Below are 19,518 nucleotides of genomic sequence, written 5' to 3' on the forward strand. Positions count from 1 at the left end.
GTCCTTCTCCAGGTCCCTTACATTGCCAGTGGCCAGATTTCAAAGGTTTGCCGAACTGGCAATGTGGCCACACTTCACCCCTTTTGGTTAGGCTGGTCAAAGGTCTAAGGACTCAGGATGCTTGTGGCTTCGCACGTTGCATTTAGCAGGACAAAGGTAGAAAAAAAGAAAAGCAAACACAGCAAACAAAAGAACAAGAAACACTCTGAAGTTTCCCGTGGAATTAAGTTCTTAAAGGGACAGTGGGAGGTGGGGGAGGGGCAAGGAGAATTTATAATTCTGTTTTGTGAGAACCAAAGTATTGACTATATACAGGTTTCTGTAAGAACTAAATATTTTTTTTTGAAATTTACCTGAGATCTAGAGAGATGGCTCAGAAGTTAAAAGCACCTGCTACTTTTACAGAGGACCTAAGTTCCGTTCCCAGCACCCACGAGGTTGTCTCATAGCCACCGGAAACTCCAGTTCCAGTGGGATCTGACACCCTCTTCTGACCTCTGCTGGAACTAGGCAAGCATGTGGTTCCCATTCCTACATTCAGGCAAACATTCACTCACATAAAACAAAATAAATGTGTCTACGCCCAATATATACATAAAGGTGATGGCGTGGTCCCGGGCACCGCTGCAGTACCTCTTTGTTTTATTTCAGAGCCTTGGTTTTACGCTTCCATCCCGCAGAAAGAGTGGCATTAAATGACACGTTTGTGATAGATTTCAGTTTACTGTGCAAACCATAAAAATACCCAGCTGTCTCATTCAACAAGAATTATCTGTTGCTCTTGGATGCTATTTTATCTTCTGAAATCTCCAGAATCAAAGGCACTGCCTGCCTCTCGGTCTGTCTTGGAGTAATGCACTCCACATGTCAACTGCATGTCTGAGAATCTCCCAGGAGGCAGCTGGTCCTGTTGAAACCCTGCGGCTTCTGGATCACGCGAGCGTGTCCCTGCCTTGGAGCGTGGGGCTTCGCGTGGCCAGTGAGGCAGGTCCGATGCAGTTCCCTAGGATGCTCTGATGTTGTGTATTCCCTGTAGTTCCCTCCTTTCGAGGGGAACCCGTGGAGATTGTTCTCTGGAGCCCCCTGTGCTTTGCTGTGACTGCCCATGAGCACAGTGGCGACAGGTCAGGCAAAGGATAACCTCTGATCTCTTATGCGTGCACCTCCCGTGTGTCTTTCATGCAGGTCAGCCTTTCCACATTAACTTTGAATGCCATGGGAAGACTTTCGAGGGGCTTGGATTTCTAGTCTGTTAAGCTAAAATTATGTAAATTAGCTTTTTATGTTCCTCCAGGACACATGTGACAGCATGACAGACAGAATTAGATGTGTTACCAGAGGAGGCGAATGAGGGAAGCCTTGTGACAGGAGAGGTCACCCAACTGGTGATGAGAAGACATCTATGGGGGGATGATGTCTATGTAGACCAGTTACAACCACGGTCACCTTGAGCCCCTCCCCCCCATTTGAATAGACGAGGCACCTCCCACCTCAGGAGAAGTGGGTTTGGCAGTGACAGTGGGGCTGAGCCAGTATCTCAGCGCAGGTGAACGCTCAGTCCATCTTGGGATGGTGGCTTCTTTGGGCGTTCCTCTCCAGGGAGAAGCTCCTGGCTCACTCACTAAAGCTGGAATGGCTTCCTGAACTGCAACTTGTGAATTCTGTGTGCTGGGACAGGGGAAATGGGAAGAGGCCAGAGAATTTAATTTTTGATTTCTCTTCCCACTATGGTCAAGGCATTGAACCACTTCACCCAGGTTTTCTTCTTTAGCAGCCAAGCCTCGCAGCAGCCATAAACATTTGTTTTTTGACCCTACCTTATAGAAACCCAGAGAGCCATGTGCCCAGGGTCTTATGCCTACTAAGACAGAGATGACATTCAAACTGAGATTTCTGTGACGGAATGTCCCTTGTCACTTCTGTCCCTCGGTACAGGAAGTGCCCCAAGAGCCCAGGCTTAATTTCCTCTGCTCCCTCAACAGCATGCACAGGATGTCAGGAAAGGAAGCGGTCAGCAGCAGGGAGTGTGACCTTTCTGTCCTGGGAAAATGTTCTGTGATGTCAGTGCACTTAGGGCAGAAGATAGGGATGGATGACATCAAGATTGATACATGAAATAAGCCTGTGCCATAGAAAACCAGGCCGAGCGCTCCAGGAAAAAGACAGAGCCTCTGCTAGGCAAGCCCACCGTGAACAAACTGAAGAGAGGCTGTGGCTGCTCAGAGTGGGTTGCGACTCTCCCGGGCCAGCATTGTTGAGCTGCTACTCCACTTCCGCTTTCAGAAAAGCTCCCTCCCCTTGAAAACCGTCTCTTTCTGCCACTGTTCACGTTCTCAAACACACACGGCAGAATTGGAAATCCCAGCAGTTGCCCTTGAACCTTGGACCCACGCAGACCGCCTGGCGATCCTTTCTCACTTGCCGGACTCTATTGATTGTCACAAGTCTCCTGTGTGGCCTCCACTTGTGGGTGAGCAAAGCCAGCTAAAATCCTTACCTGGGTCCTGAGAGACTACATTTATCTGTTTGAGTTTGGGACAGAAGAAAGACACGGGACTGACTCAAGACAGGAGAACAGATTACTTCTTGTAGGAGGTGGGGGCCTCAGAAAGTGGCACGTGGTAGACAGGACACCTCAGGGTAGTAGTGGATAGCATGGTAGCTCCTTCCAGGACTTGCCTCAGCTATATGCCACACAGAGTGGTGTAGCTGAGCCCCTGTCTGCTGGATTCATTTAGCAGAAACACACATACACACACACACACACACACACACACACACACACACACACACACACACACACACACCCCTCTGCCCTTCAACAATGGAATGATTTTGATGCATCTTTTAACTAACCAAAAGTAACATCTTGACAATTTTAATGGACTAATTATACACTCCTGGTCATCTTGAAAAGTGCCCATTTTGGGTCATTATGTCTTGACAACTGTAAAGGTCCTCAGCTGGAAAATTAAGAAACAGACAGAGAATTTCAATGACTCTGACCTTGGGAAGTCCACAGCCGTCATTTTCCTTCACGTAAGAAGTCCATGAGAAGCGGAGGGAACCCTGGAGGGATGGGGGTAGTGGCTTCAAAGTGGCACTGAAGCTCAGCCCTCTACCTGACCTGAGCACAACTGGAGGAGCCCAGTGAAATGCACCGAACATCAGAGACCATCCGCCATCCCCAAACGCCACAGAAGCAGACCCTGGAACGTGCCTAAGTTTGTGAAATCTGAACACTTAAAGGCCTGTCTTCTGTGACTTTCTGTCCACAGACTTGCTCAGGCCAGGCTATGTGATGGTGAAGGGCTTCCTGGTTATGCTTCTGGTTCCCTTTCTTCACATCCGGGTTCAACTGGGTTGTCCTCTTTGGTAATAAAACCTGGGAGTCCTGCAAGCAGGAGATCTGAGAATGCCAGAGTTATGGCTGATGCCTCCTCTCTGGACTTAAGAGCAGGGGAACCCATGGGAGGGGACAACTCTGAGATCACCTCTGAAAGCTTAAGAAACACAAGACTGAGCCTGAAGGCCAGCACCTAGACTGCTGCCATCAGAGATCAGAAGGGCATCCCCAATTCAGAAGAGAGAGGGATGACAGATCGTTTTACTGCCATGTGTCGTCTGTACCCATGTGACTATATGCTGTCCATACTGATGTCATCAGCTCTTCCTTAAGATGTAAATGACAATGCTGTGTCCTCTGAAAATGCTGCACAGGCTCTCCGTCACGTCAGCACCCCGTCATCAACCAGGTATACTCCAAAAGTTCACACTATCGCCAGGCAAGCCCTTTGTTGAACCCCACAGCCGCAGAGCAATGAGGGGGCACCCCTTCGGAGGTACAGTCACCTCAGAGAAGAATTGAGGTAGGAACTCTGGAGATCACGGGGACATAGCAGTAGCCAGCACAACAAATGCTAGACAAGTATCTCCCAAGCCTCTGGCTCCAGACCAGACTGTTTAAATAACAGACTACTTCCTTCAACAAATGCTGGGCACTGCTGCAGAAAATATTTAATCCCAATCAGGGGGTTTCTATTCCGTCTTTGATTATGCAATTCCCAGATAAAAGACACACGTGACCTTAAGTCTTTATCAGCACTAAAGCTGAGCAGATAGCCACCCTCTGTGCTATTAGAATCTACTTTTCTATCAATAACCCTGACTTATTGCTTACTATGCTCTGCCTGGGCTGCCCTTAACTCCAAGCGGCCCACCTCGCCGCCATTTTAAGATTCTTACCCCATAGTATCTTCTCTTTCCTACCTTCCTCTCTCTCCTCATGGTCTCCTCAGACTCCAAACCTGGGAACCTCAAGCCCTGCCTATCTCAATTCTGTCCAGGTGTGGGCTGTAGGCATCTGTATTCACCAGAGATAAATTGGGGGGCAAGGTCACATAGCATCACTTGGTTACTTGGGTCTTGTACTGACTCTCTTGTCACTGAGGGTAGCCAGGCCTTGGGGACCAGAATCTAGCATTTCAATATAAACAAAAGACCAAAGCTCTCAATAGGACACTTAGGAATAAGATGACAGAAAGTCATAAATAGAGTCTGTCAGATCTGTCTTCCTTCACAACCATGTCACTCCCGACACTGTCAGAGCATGAGACTGGTGTAGGACAACCCAGATTGGTATCCCTTATCCCATTCAAAGACTTGATCTCAGGCAAGTATCGGCCTTGAGTTGCAACATCTTTATCTTTCAAAATTTTGTGCATAAACTCTCCTGCCTTGGAGCGACCTTATCAGATCCAGGAGGACACTGGATTCTGGAGACCTTGGGGAAGCCTTCATGCTATTGATGGCCATGGTGGTATCTCCTTTGTTGCTCTGTGAGGAACTGGAGAGTGTATGCTGACTGTCCTTTGATCTTTTGAGTCTGTAGGGCTCAAAGGGCCTGTGGCATCATGGCAACTCTGTGAAACCCAAGGGGCTTCAAAGTCTAGATGCAGAACCCCCACCACACCACCTTTCTGCAAGACATCTCTTTCCCCTGGCTTCTGAGCTCTCTTTTCTCCCTTCGGCCTGCCCACTCCCAACACCACAGCTCAGCACGGCCAGTGTCTGGGGACAGCTGCTGTACTTACTCAGGACCCTACATCTGGGTCCAGGCTTCCAGGACTGCCCTTGTGGTTTGGTTTATTCATGTCTTGGAAAGCTCCCCGAGAACGGGATCGGTGGGGCTCTGGCCTTGGAGAAAGAATGCTTTTGGCCGTGGCCGTGACCCTATACCCAAGAGCCAGGCAGTTCAGAAACCAGACTCAGCCTTTCCTCACTGAATAAAGGGGTCCTTGTTCCTGGCTGCCCAAGTAGAAACCCTGACATGAGTCAAACTTGAGCTAATAACCAGATCCAGGCTTAGGGTGGTGGGAGGCGGAAGGCCATGATTATTTTAACTTTTAAAAATTGCTTTCAGTTCACGTTTGCCAAGTGGGTAGGAAAATTGAGACCCGTTTCCTCTCATACTTCCTTCTGTAGTAGCCATTCGTATCACCTTTACCCTCAATTTATTTTTGTTTTTAATCTACAGAGAGCATCAGTGTCACATGGCTTCAGACTCAGGCCACCACAGGACTTGGGCTGACACCAAAGACCTAGCTTAGCATTGACTCTGGATCCCCTTTGGGTTTGTCAATGTGCTTCCCAGACCATATTTGTCTCATTCTGGGTGGCTTGCCTGCTTATGTCTGGTCCCTTTTCTTCTGTAAGTCCTATGTACTCCTCAGTGGGAAGCAGGACTACTATAAAACTAAAGATTCCAACTGTGTGCCCTGAATGTCATAGTTCACCCCCAGCTGAGATATCGTCCGACTGACCCATGTCTCCTCTTCCCAGATGTTAGCTCTCCATACTACATCAGCCCAATTGTCATAATGAGGTATGGCCGGGATATATGGCATCACCCATAAAGCTCATGTGTGAAGGCTTAGGCCACAGCTGCTGGTGCTAATGAGGAGTGGACAGATGATGAATGTATTGGTGTACCAGTGGATGACATGGGGACGTGTCACCTACTGGGAAGAAAGGGGTCATTGGAAGTGTGCCTGGGAGAGATATTCCTTTCCCTAGTACCTCCTCCTTTTTCTCTTCATTTTCTTTCCCCCTTCTCTTACTTTCTCCCTGCTTTTCCCTTCCCCTTACCCTCTTTCCTGGCCACCATGAGGTAAGCAGCTTTTCCATACATGGCTGATGCCATCACAAAAGTCTGCCTCACCTCAAGCCAGAAGCAATGGATCCAGCGGACCATGGCCTGAGCTCTCTGAAACTGTGAGTCAAAGGAAACCCGTTCTCTTGTCAAAATTGTTCCTCTCAGGCATTTGTCACAGAGTCAAAAACCCACATAATTCGCAAAGGGTGAGTAGTAACCATGTACCCAACTTATCACAGCTTGTGTGCAAGGGCCTCTTCTGCGTTGACTCAGGAGAGGGCCATGAAGCATACTTTGGTGACAGAAACAACAGGCAGTGTGACAAGAAACAAAAGCTTAAAGATATTACCTGCAAAATGTTTATCTGGTAGTACTCAACTCCTGACAATGCCTTGGCTTGTATGCAGAGGACCAGGAACCAACCTGCTAAAGAGAACAGATCAACTTGAGACAGATGCTCTGTCACTCAAAATGAGGGCATCATGACTCACCAAGGTCTAATGAACATCAACTAACTCAAGTATGGTTAAGTCCAGCCTGAGCTTGATGAATTGTTTAGTCACTCGATCCAAGATACCCAATAGTATTCTAAAACCATTATCTAAGGCCTGATAGCTTTGGGTTTATTTCTTACATAGCACGGCTAGCTGATGAATTGCTCTGTGGTTCTCACACTGGCTGTCCATTTTGGGTCATTTGTCTTCTATACTGTCCCATTTTTGTGGTCCTCTGCTTATGCATTGACTGCCCAGGTAGGTTGCAAGTCCATTATGTAACAAGCCTCTTGGTCACATGATTTCCTACAGGTGTGTTTCAGTGTGTGTCTACCAGTAGACAATACAGGAAACCAGAGAGGTCTGAATCTGCAACTCTTGCAGCACTGTTTTTGTGACTTTGATCTGTGCTGCTAAGATTTCTGGGCATCAGTTTTCCTATCTACAAAGGACTGAACTCAGCCTCAGAGTCCTTGGAGGGACTAATGTGTGTATCCCTTGCCCTGGGCTGTGCTGGACCCAACTCAGAAATAGCATTTTAACATTCTCTATAGCGCCCTTCAGCACAGTTCTCTTAACATCTTCAGCCACAATTTTTGTGTCAGCCCATGTGCATTATATGAGGAATGTTTGACAGGGAGATTAGCCTCTGCAGGCATTAGCCTTTAGGTCTTTGTCTTTCCTTCTGATGCTAGAGATGCCAGGAGACTCATTTCTGTGTAGACACACACACACCCAGGCCACTTGCTTGCCCTGTTCCTTTCACAAGCAGAAGCATCAAGTAATAAGAGAATATGGAGGACAACACAGCCCATGTTGCAAGCCAGGAAAGGCCACCAGGCACAGTAGGGCTAAAATGTGGACCTGGAAGGAGGCGAGGTCCCAGAGTTAAAGCAGAAAGCAAGAGTACACTTAGGGAGGCGAGGCAAAGTGGGAGCCAATCACAGGTCCTCTTTCTCCATGTGGCTGCAGAATGCAGGGAAAGGTTTGATGAAGATGAATTCTAGTCTAAGTTTAAATGGTTCCATGTCTCTTGCATAATCAGAGGCCAGGGCTTCTAAGAACACCTAGCCCTCAAGTCTCGTGGGCTCTTGGTGCTTCCTTGTCTACCAACGGCACCAACTGGCTAAAATAATAAGTGTTGCTTGCATACCAAGTGTTCATGACTCAGCCACTGGAGTCAAACGCATCTGTCAAATAACAACAGATCTCAAGTAGCACAGTTTGAAATGGAGAGGGTAATTAACAGGGCTCTGTCTTCCATATCCCACATGTGGTCCTCAAGTCACATCTCCGTTCATTCTTTTTTTGAGACAGAACTTATGTAAGAGGCTGACCTCACGCTCCCTAAGGAGCCTGATCCTTCTGCCTTCTCCTTCAGAGAGTTGGGATTACTGGCACGTGCCATCACATCTGGGCTTGTTCCAAACTCTGTTTTGTTTACTGAGACAGGGTCTTAGGCAGCCCAGGGTGGCTATGAACTAGCTATGGTAGGGATACGCATCACCATGCCTAGATTATTCTAAGTTTTTAAAAAATTAAATCTACCTAGTGTCTGCCAAGAGTGTGTGCTTGTGTGCAATGTGTCCCATAATAAAAAGCTGAATAAATGATCATTTAGTCATATTTTAAAATTATATCCGTGCATGAACACACACATGGATGCGTCATGCATGTGGAGTGTGAATGAGCCCTTCAAGCATGTGGAGTGTGAATGAGCCCTTCAAGCATGTGCAGTGTGAATGAGCCCTTCAAGCATGTGGGGTGTGAATGAGCCCTTCAAGCATGTGGGGTGTGAATGAGCCCTTCATGCATGTGGAGTGTGAACGAGCCCTTCAAGCATGTGGGGTGTGAATGAGCCCTTCAAGCATGTGGGGTGTGAATGAGCCCTTCATGCATGTGGAGTGTGAACGAGCCCTTTAAGCATGTGCAGTGTGAATGAGCCCTTCAAGCATGTGCAGTGTGAATGAGCCCTTCAAGCATGTGCAGTGTGAATGAGCCCTTCAAGCATGTGGGGTGTGAATGAGCCCTTCAAGCATGTGGGGTGTGAATGAGCCCTTCAAGCATGTGGAGTGTGAATGAGCCCTTCAAGCATGTGGAGTGTGAATGAGCCCTTCAAGCATGTGGGGTGTGAATGAGCCCTTCAAGCATGTGGGGTGTGAATGAGCCCTTCAAGCATGTGGGGTGTGAATGAGCCCTTCATGCATGTGGAGTGTGAACGAGCCCTTTAAGCATGTGCAGTGTGAATGAGCCCTTCAAGCATGTGGGGTGTGAATGAGCCCTTCAAGCATGTGGGGTGTGAATGAGCCCTTCATGCATGTGGAGTGTGAACGAGCCCTTTAAGCATGTGCAGTGTGAATGAGCCCTTCAAGCATGTGCAGTGTGAATGAGCCCTTCAAGCATGTGCAGTGTGAATGAGCCCTTCAAGCATGTGGGGTGTGAATGAGCCCTTCAAGCATGTGGGGTGTGAATGAGCCCTTCAAGCATGTGGAGTGTGAATGAGCCCTTCAAGCATGTGCAGTGTGAATGAGCCCTTCAAGCATGTGGGGTGTGAATGAGCCCTTCAAGCATGTGGGGTGTGAATGAGCCCTTCAAGCATGTGGAGTGTGAATGAGCCCTTCATGCATGTGCAGTGTGAACGAGCCCTTTAAGCATGTGCAGTGTGAATGAGCCCTTCAAGCATGTGGAGTGTGAATGAGCCTTTGTTCTCATTGATGTCACAATTTGCAAAGCTGTGATTTGGGATGTTGGAAACAGTGGCCCAGAAGTGAATGTTCTCCATAGTGAGTATACTGTGAGCCTTTGTATATAGAAGTATATGACATTCTTAGGTCATGAGCCTGTAGAAGTTAGGGATGTGATTTGAACATAGGAAGGTTGAAATCAGACCAAGCAATTGCTCACTGATTACACTGTTGTCACTGTCAAGCTATAAAATCAATGCACAGACATGAGCGTAGATAGGGATGAAGGTACATGTACATGCATCATGCATGCTTGCATTTGGGGACGATGTCAACTCTTTATTCTGCTAGATCTCCCATAGTGCACATAGAGATGCTCGACAGTGATGACTCTGGCTCCAGACGACCTGTGTGAGCCTTAACTGTTGTGGACTATCGTTGTTGATACAGACCTAGTGAGAACAGAGCTGAACCAGAACTCCACTCTGAGTTCCCTACGCTGCAGCTCCATTGCTTGGTCAGTGTGTGTGTGTCTTAAAGTTTTACTGCTGTGACAAGACACCATGACCAAGGCAAATCTTATAAAGGACAACATTTAATTGGGGCTGGCTTACAGGTTCAGAGGTTCAGTCCATTATCATCAAGGCAGGCACATGGCAGTGTCCAGGTAGGCATGGTGCAGGAGGAGCTGAGAATTTTGCATCTTCATTTGAAGGCTGCTAGCAGAATACTAACTCCCAGCCAGCTAGGGTAAGGATCTTAAGCCCACAACCACAGTGACACACCTACTCCCACAGGACCACTCCTTCTAATAGTGCCATTTCCTGGGCTGAGCATATACAAACTAAAACTCTCTCTCTCTCTCTCTCTCTCTCTCTCTCTCTCTCTCTCTCTGTGTGTGTGTGTGTGTGTGTGTGTGTGTGTGTGTGTGTGTATGTGTGTGTGTGTGTTAGGGGTGCACATGTATATGTGTGGGTGTTCACCCACACATGCACATCCAGGGGTCACAGGTTTATATCAGATATTTTTCTCTGTGTCTCTCTGCCTTGTTTTTGAGACAGGCTCTCACACCAAACCTGGAACTTGACATTTCACGTAGACAGGTTAACCCCTCAGCTTTGTCTCTTTTTGCCTCACTTGTAGCGTTTACATGGGTTCTGTGGATCTGAGCTCAGGTTCTTATGCTTATGTGACAAACATTTAGCCACCTGAGCTACCTCACAACACTATAGATTTGGCTTTTAATGTAATGAACGTACTCCTGAGGTGCACATCTTCAGATGGACAACAGTGTGGTGGGAGTGATGGAGAATCAAGCCAGACAATGACATCTCATGGGCATTGAGGGCCATGAGTGCGGGAGGAGGTGACCTCCGCACAGAACTAAACAGACGAGTCCAGGGCTGGAGTGCACACAAGCCAGACAGTGTCTTCGGGATGGAATGGGTTCTGCAGAGCCATGAATTCCCCACCTCGCTTCTGCATGCAGTCTTCACCCTATCCACGTACTAAGTGTTGCATGCACATACAGTGTAGTTATACACAGGGATGTGAACAGTCCAGACCTACTCACAAAAGCCTACTTGATAGTCCAGGACTCTAAGGATCTTTGTGGTTATGGGGTCTAGAGATCCCAGAGGGTACCTCTGTTTTGTTCCAGGGACGTGATTTTAGCTATAACTTTGGCTCTAGAGAAGGGGCTGCTGAATGAACCATACATGTTGCCCACTCTTGGGGTGCTCAGATATGCTGTAGAGAAAGGCCTGGGTTGGGGGGGGGCAGTGCCAGAAATCTGAGGCTTTTGGGAATCATACAAATGAGAGGCTTGCTAGGATCTCAGAAGAACCTGGTGAGTGAGGTGTAGGCTTCCCCATGGTGTGCTCATCCCAATGCTGCAGGGAAGGGATGTAATGTCAAAGAGAGGGAAAACACATGAATCACTTGCATTCGGGGGAGACTGCAAAGTTATCATTTTGAGTTCATCTTTAAGCCCCTGTGGCTTCCTAAGGGTGTGCCTCGTTGCCAGGTGGGCCTAGCTTGTGAGCAAAGCAGAGTAGAGAGGGAGCTCTCAGCCTTCAGTTCGGTCTCTGAGTCTTCTTAGAAACTTTAAGAGATGAGTCGCAACCAGCCTTTGGGGTGAGACCGCATCTTGGAATCTCTACTTGGCCAGACTTGAGTTGAGCTTCCTGCCTCAGAAGAATAGGCCCTCAGTACAATACCAGGCAGGAGTCCAGTGGGAGAGAAGCATCTGTGTCCTATGAAATCACACTAACACCTGGCTCTCTCCTCATGTCTCATCAGACTTAAGATCGCCTCTCACTCTGGTCTACCACTGTTTTAGCCAGCGCTTCCGATCCCATATTGTGTGTCTCTTGGTAATTTTCCACCCATTGACCCCCCACCCCACCTCCTTGCCATCACTTCCCAGGTGTCTGTGCAGTGATCACAATGAAGCCCCAGTTCTCTCTCTGGTGGAAAATCCCATTGTAATGGACCCTATACATGCAGGCATGGCGCCATTTTACTCAGGGCAGTTGAGTGATTTTGTCTGTGATAGGTCTCAACTGATGCAGGATACATCAGGGCCCACGTGCCACAAAGCCTTCTGTGTATCCCTTTCTTCTCAGAAGGTTCAGGAAAATGATGGAAGAGGTCTCAGAAATTTCTAGGATGTCCCAGGTGGCCCTGCATTCTCTGACAACCTCTTCAATGCCTCGTCTCTGATGCTCCCAGATACTTTGCAAGGCCAGTGCCAGCTGTGGGGATGGCCCCCCGATCTTTGAGGTTCTAGGGCAGCACTGACATGTCTGACCTCTATCTATCTAGACCAGATGAACTAACTGTTTTCGTGCCCGCTGCTTTCTGTGTCTCTCTCCTTATCCATCAGGGCAATCACCTACTTTGGAGGTGAGCAACCCAGCAGGTTTGGTGATGAGAGGAAGAGATAAGAGGTACTGTATCCTGGCCTGTGGCTTCTCCAGGGTTCTCATGGTCCCCACAAGGCCTAGCAGCTGGGCAGAGGCTTCAACCCTGCAGTTAGGCCCTGGTTGTGGTTGAACTCACCACTCTACAGTTGAACATAAGCAGATAATAACAGAAAGCCAGCTAGAAGTGGTTTGGCCTGGACTGCCTTTTCAGGAGGTCTTTGCTGCCCTCGGAGTACAAGAAAAAACTTTGTTGCACAAGAGCCTCTTTATCATATTGTCAAGCTTTGCCTTGGAGGACTGTCCTGCCTGATGTATGGCTGACCCATTGTCCTGGGTGGAGACAGGGAGGGGACCTGAGCCCATCTTTACATTTCTCTGGTCTCTATCAAGGGCTAGATTGAACACATTGGGGAAGAAGAGGATATCAAATGTCCATCACAGTGTCACAGCTTGCAATAGAATTGGGGTTCAGTCTTGCCTTAACTGGCCTTATGGTTGTATGGCTATTTGCTGTGGGGACCTGAGCTATCACTGTAAGATATGAAATAACAATGAAGAGATCCTCTGGCAGGCTCAATCTCCCACTCCTCACAGGGAACCCCTGGGTCCGAGATGAAGAGCATCACATGGACAGCTTCTGAACTGGGCGCTGAGGGATACATCCCCGCTCCATTATCACCTCAACAAGTGTCGAGGCCATCTGGTGATTCATGTCCTTCACACTGCAGGAGCTCGGAAACTCGGGGATGTCCAGGTTCATTCCTTCGCTCGGCATAACATGTGTCTGTGTCTGACAGCCAATCACAATAATGAAATAAAATGCGGGATAATCCATGTGAAACGGTAAAGGACAGCTTTGTGGTAGATTCCTTCTTTGTAACAGAAACATTCTTTTGAACAGTCAACTGCTCAGAAGAGTACAGCTGTCCTCAGCCTTGCCTGTGTATGAGCTAACCAGGCAGTGCTGAGAGCACCAGAGCCCTGGCTACGAGCTTTGATTTATGAGGTCTGGGGTTCTGACAAAAACCCTTTCCTCCCCAAGTTACACTTGTTCAGTGTTTTATGACAGCACCAGGGACCAAACTGCTTTCACAACTCCATTAAAGAACTGGAAAGTCGAAGCTCTCTAGTCATCATTCTCAAGTACCCAACTGCTTAGGATACACATCTACAAAGGACATTATTAGAATCATGTTGGGTTTGGTGACATCGTGTGTTAGGAGGATTATGGGTAACTTTCTAAAAAAAAGAAGATAAGCAAATATAGACTCCCAACACCAAGAACTGAGTCATTTGTCCTCAGCAATATCGACTAATGTCATTCAAAATTGACAGCTTAACAATGCAAGAGAGACTACCTTATATTTCTATTCTTTGACAGTTTCATATGAATATATAATGAATTTTTGTCATTTCCACTCCCTTACTGACACTTATACACTTTCCTACTCCCACTGAAACTCCTCTTCGCAAACAACTTTCCACTCCTGCTCTCAAGACTTTTTGAGAGTGCCGGTGAATGTACCTGTGTGTGCATGGTCACTTAAGCATGCATGCACACGGGTGTATGTGTTGTGTGCGTGCGTGCGTGCATGTGTGGATGTGTGTGCACACCCGAGTTTAATGACTTACTTGCATAATCATGGGTGAGATGCTATAATCGAGTCGGGCAAACTTGTAGTGTTTACATGACTAAAGAAAATGACATCAGAAAGAGAAAGAAGATAAAGAGACGCTGGGCAGGATGAGCCATTCTCAAGTATACCCCTGAGTTTGCTGTGCTGTGCATAGAATCCATCTGATCTTTGTTCACCGTTCCTCTTGGCTTAGTCACCGAAATAAATATTCTTCCCATTTATTAGCTCTGTGAACATTCGTTTTGGCTGCTGAGTTTTGTTGTGAATGTGTTTTTCATTTGCTGTCTTTACCTGGGTACATATTAGAATTATTTTTCATTAATTTATAAGTTCTCTTTCTAGATTAAGGATATTAATATCGTGCCTTTATGTTCCAGACATTATTTGCCGGCTTGTTTCTTCCTTTTACACTTTAGCATGTTTTCGACAGTATTTATTGTCTCTTTTCTGAGAGTTAATGGAAAAAATATATTCATGAGCAAAATTTGAAAAGCAAAGATGGGAATGTGAATTCTGAAACAAAGTATGTTTTGATTCCTCAAAATAATCATGACTACATTTTGGTGCATCTCTAGCTGCTGACAGGAACATGAGTTGTTGTTGTTATTTTTTTTTCTTCTTAAAAAATTGAAATTATGTAGTGCATGCTAGCTATATTGTAGCCTGTTTTTGTGAGTGTTTATTTCCCAACCAATTGTCTTCTAAGGTGTGATATTTCATAGCTATTAGCTCTTCTGTTACAGAGTTGCTGTATATTATTTTAAATAGTTGCATGGTACCCAGAAATCTTGAAGCTTCCAAACATTACTCCGAGTAAATATTGCAATGAGAACCCTTCAAGATGAATTCATCTGATCCTGTAGGTTGGATGTGGCCCTAAGCATGGGATTGTGAGGATCAAAGATAAGTCTATCATAAAAATGTGAATAAGAGTAAGACAGTTCTGTGGTTAAGAATGCTTCCAAAGGACCTGAGTTGGCACCACCCCCTACAAATCAGGGGGTTCACAACTGTCTGTAACTGCAGCTTCACTGGATCAGACTTCCTTTTCTGGTCTCTCTGGGCACATGCTCACAGGTGGCATGTGCACACACACACAGACACACAGACACACAGAAACACACACACAGAGACACACACACATCCACACATACACACACAGACACACAGACACACAGACACAGACACACACACACAGACACACAGACACACACACTGATTACAGTATGGGTGACATGTACCCACATAGTCCCGAAGGCTCTGAGCACACAGAATGGGATGTAGCTAGTTCACCAATGCAAATATTCACAAGGGGAAGGGGAGACACCATTGTCAGAGAGCTTGAGCCTGGTGAACATGCATCTCAGGCCTCATAAAGACTCAGCTGGATGAGGATTTCTCTGAGATAATAAGTAATATTTAGGGAGGTCAGGATAGGTGCCTGTGACCAGGGAGCCCAGGAGCTGGAATTTTGGAGGGAGCTTTCCCATGTATGGAAGATGTTGATGGAGAGACACAAGGGACATCTATTGATGGGAAATATGGGGAAAATGAAAGCTTAAAGGTCCAGAGGAAAGATGGGGCCCGAGGGCAGTGTAGACTAGGCTCCAGAGACACTGAGAGGGAGAGAGCAGAAGTGTCCATGCAGAGAAATGACAGGAACAACTCAGAAGAAAGACAGCCCACAGAATCACTGCCAGGAAAGCTCCCCTGGTCCCTCGGTCTCAAGGGTATCTGACACATTGGAATCTGTAGCTGTGATGGTGAACACAGAGGAAATGCCACCTGCCTATGCAGTCTTGTGCCGATCAGGACTGGAAAGGCAAGCATTGCCCAGATAACATCCATTCTTTGAGGTATTGTTAGAGTCTCCTGGGGTCTGGATTGACTTAGTATAGGATCCAGGGCCAGGCTGCCCAAGTCAATTCACATTGAGACTGGATTGTCTCTGACACGCAATGTCTTAACACTCATTCATGTGCTTCAGAAGGGCTATCCTGCATCAGGGAGGGACATAGATGGCTCCCAGGGACCAGCCTGCTTCTCCCTAGCTCCCCTCAGTTCAGGGAATTCTCTTGAGAAGCTTTGCAATGCTGCTTTTACTGTCTCATTATTTTAGAGGTGTGATGCAGCTCCAGGTTCCCCGTGCACACATTTACCTGGGACTTAATATTCTGTGGTCATTTCCATCTTGAATGCATTGGAAATAGGAGAGAAGACATGAAACATCACAGAGATTAAGGATGTGCTGTGAAGACCGTGTGTGTGTGTGTGTGTGTGTGTGTGTGTGTGTGTGTGTGTGTGTGTGTGTGTGTGTGTGTACATCAGGCCTTGGCACAGGAAAGAGTCAATTCCATTTCTATAGAGTCTTACAAAGCATCTCCAGTCCTCGGTGAGAAAGCTACACTCAAGGTCCTATACTTAAGGGCTCCTGACTCTACCCCTCAACTTTGATCATGACTTTCAGCCTATGCTGTGTGCTTTTTACAGTGTTTTTGCATTCTGTTCCCAAGGCCTGTAGAAAATTCCCTACTCTCTCTCCATGCTTGGGAAATTTCAGTTCACTTTTAAAAACAGAGTTGAGGGTCAGGTAAGCCTCTTCGGAACAAGCTCCAAGCCATAACTGGGGCTTTGCAGGCACTGTGTGTTTTCTTATGGATTGCTCTGCTCTCAAATTTAATTGTTGACTCATTTTGCATGTATTCAGGAAGCACTTGATGGGTCTGTTCTGAGAACTGAAGCTCTCAGAGCTCATCGGAGAAGTTTCTCTTTGAGGTGGACAGTGTCGACACACAGAACTACAACTGGTCAGAGTTAAGAAAATAAATGCCAGTGTGGTGCTTAGCCACAAATGGGACAACTAGAGGCTCCACAAGGCTGAAGGACCATCTCAGGAGAAAGGATGGAAACATTGCAAGAGTCGGAGGCTGAGAATGACCCGAGGGAAATAGTGTTTGGACAGAGAAGTCATGGTGTCATTGATTGTCAGAACAAGATTTCTACAAGATGAAGCTGGTCATACAGGAGAGAAGGTTCATGAGGACCTGCACCTAACTGAGAAACAATGAACAGTTGATGGCTTCTATGGAAAGATGAATCAGTTTTCTTCAAGGGTGTGGACCATGGCATACAGCTAATGGAACTACCCATATCCAGGGTGTGCGAAAAGCCTGAATTGGACTTGTGTTTTTAAAGAGGTCATGAAGTTGTGGGCGAGGGTCAAGAGGTGGGAATGGATCCGGAAGGAGCTGAGGTGAGAACCTGGGATTGAATATGATCAAAATGTTCTGTATGAAATTATCAAAGACTTTGTAATTTTTGTAAATACTGGAAGTTTGGTGAATAATAATTTGGTGATCTGTACAGACTTCTGCCTATACAGACTTCATTTCCCGTGATCACCTGCTGAGGGATAGCCTACCACCCTTCTTTCCTCTTGAAGAAACAAACTGATGAAGACATAAATCACTTGTGTTAGTTATGTCCGTATTGCTATGATAAAACACCATAACCAAGACAGTTTATGAAAGGAAGCATTTATTTGGTTTATGGTTCCAGTGAGATAACAATTCACAACGGGGAAGCAGGCATAGGAGGCAGTAGACAGCTAGAGTAGCAGCTGAGAGTCCACACATCAAAGCACAGACAAGAAACAGAGAGAGCAAACTCAAAATGGTAAGAGTGTTATGCAAACTCAGAGCTTGATCCCAGTGACATACCTCTGACACGACCATATCTGACTGAGTACCCAAATGCCCAAGAATATGAGGACATTTATTATTTGAACCACACTCCACTCTCAAGCCCCCATAGACATATTGCTGTACCATAATACAAAAAAGCATTTAGTCCAACTTCCAAAGTCCTTGGAGTCTTTCAGTCTTTGGTACGGTATTCTGCTATTAAGAAGAGACACCATGACCACAGCAACGCTTATAAAGGAAAGCACTTAATCAAGGCTGGCTTATAGTTTCAGGAGCTTAGTTTATTACCAGTATGGTGGGCAGCATGGTGGTCATGATGTTGGAGAAGCCAAGAGTTTTAGATCCATGTCTTAAGGCAGCAGGAAGAGAGGGTGATACTTTCCCCAACAAGGCCACGTCTCCTACTCCCTCTCAAGTAGCACCACTCCCTAATAAATCAAGCTTTAAGATGTGTGAGCCTATGGGACCATTCCTCCAATATGTGAGCCTATGGGACCATTCCTTGTCGAACTACCACAGGTTGGTTTGGGATTTACAACTAAAGAGGGGTAAGATTGCACCACCGTCCCATCAGAAAGCAAAGCAGCAAAGGCAAGAACAGCTGAGCCTCCGTGTCTTAAACTTCAAAGAGGAAGCAAAGAGAAAACTCAAGAGTGACAGAATTCTTTGCAACTGCAAATCTTACTCCTAGTGATATACTTCCTCTAGTAAGGCCTCATCTCCTAAACCTCCCTAAATAACCACCAAGTGAGGACCGAGCATTCAAATGCTAGACTATTGGGGTACATTTATCATTCAAACCACCACGGCATCCAAAGACATACCCGTAGCCATGTCTGACTTGTCTAACATGCCACTAGGGTTTGAAACCAACCAACGGAAAGGAAGAGGGACACTACTTTTAAGTAGAGGCCCAAGGAGCTCACAACATTGACATAACCCATAGGACACCTCAGGACATCAGGCCTGTGGAAGAAATAGACACAAGTCACAAAACTATGAATCACAGCGGCTCATACTGTCTGACTTAACTATTGAATTTAAGGGCAGTATTTAACACGCCTGTCCTGGGAGTCCCCATAGGGGGGAATGTGTCCTGGGAGCTGGAAGGCCACTGAAAGCCTTCTCTTTGACATGAGACTCTGAGACTCGTGGCTGGAAATGTGCAAATCCACCCACCCCCTGATTTAAGGAAGCGGCAGCCATCTCTGTCCAAAGCAGCTGCTTGGATACTGAGTAACGAATACATCTTTAATGAGATCCAAACTCCAGCAGGATTTATTGATTGGGAGCTATTGCTTTTGCACACAGACTAGTATCCCAGGCTCACAACGTTCTTTTATTTATTTATTTTTTCTTCAACTAGTTCAGTTGGTTTGAATTAGAGACATGTGGCTCAGGCTATTAGCTAAAGCTAAGAAGAATAAACCTGTAGCGAGAAATTTCGGCAAATGCCTCCCCCTCCCACCACCGCCACATTAAGAAAGTGTCTCAGAGCCCTCCATGGAAAAAAGAAGGGGGGAGTTTTGAGGCAAATCCACTGTTTAGGGAAAAGAAGCCACATGGAAAAACCAAGGCCATCGTCCAAGATGTAAACTAACCCAGCCAGCATCCTCTTGCAGCCAGATGGACCGAGGCGGGACTTGTGCGATTACTTGTTCTGGATCTGATGAGCTCACCAGGGTCCAGGCAGACCTGAGAAAGCATGGCAGTCCCTAAACTATACCCACCGAAGGGAGGGCGTGGGGCCCCGAGGGAAGATGTCTGTTCTGCTCCTGTGCGTTCAGGGCGAAGAGGTCATGCTTCACTCCATGGCTGACAGGAGGGACCCAGAATCACTCTGGATTCTCTTCTCTCTCACCCTCACGTGAAGCACCCTAATAAACCCAATTTCGTTCTCATCTATTCCTCTTCCACA

At 46.7% G+C, this 19,518-nt stretch overlaps 1 long non-coding RNA gene across 1 annotated transcript in view; it reads left to right on the forward strand.

The window, feature by feature from the left end:
* Nucleotides 1-17,264, forward strand: part of LOC148005456 (uncharacterized) — a 38,651-nt gene extending 21,387 nt beyond the window's left edge. Inside the window, exon 3 of the long non-coding RNA XR_015623512.1 lies at nucleotides 16,604-17,264. This is a non-coding gene — a long non-coding RNA (uncharacterized LOC148005456). The remainder of the gene's footprint in view (nucleotides 1-16,603) is intronic.
* The last annotated feature ends 2,254 nt before the right edge of the window (nucleotides 17,265-19,518 follow it).

This window comes from Rattus norvegicus, chromosome 6 (genome assembly GCF_021556685.1).
Source record: "Rattus norvegicus strain SHRSP/BbbUtx chromosome 6, alternate assembly SHRSP_T2T, whole genome shotgun sequence".
Classification (NCBI taxonomy): domain Eukaryota; kingdom Metazoa; phylum Chordata; class Mammalia; order Rodentia; family Muridae; genus Rattus; species Rattus norvegicus.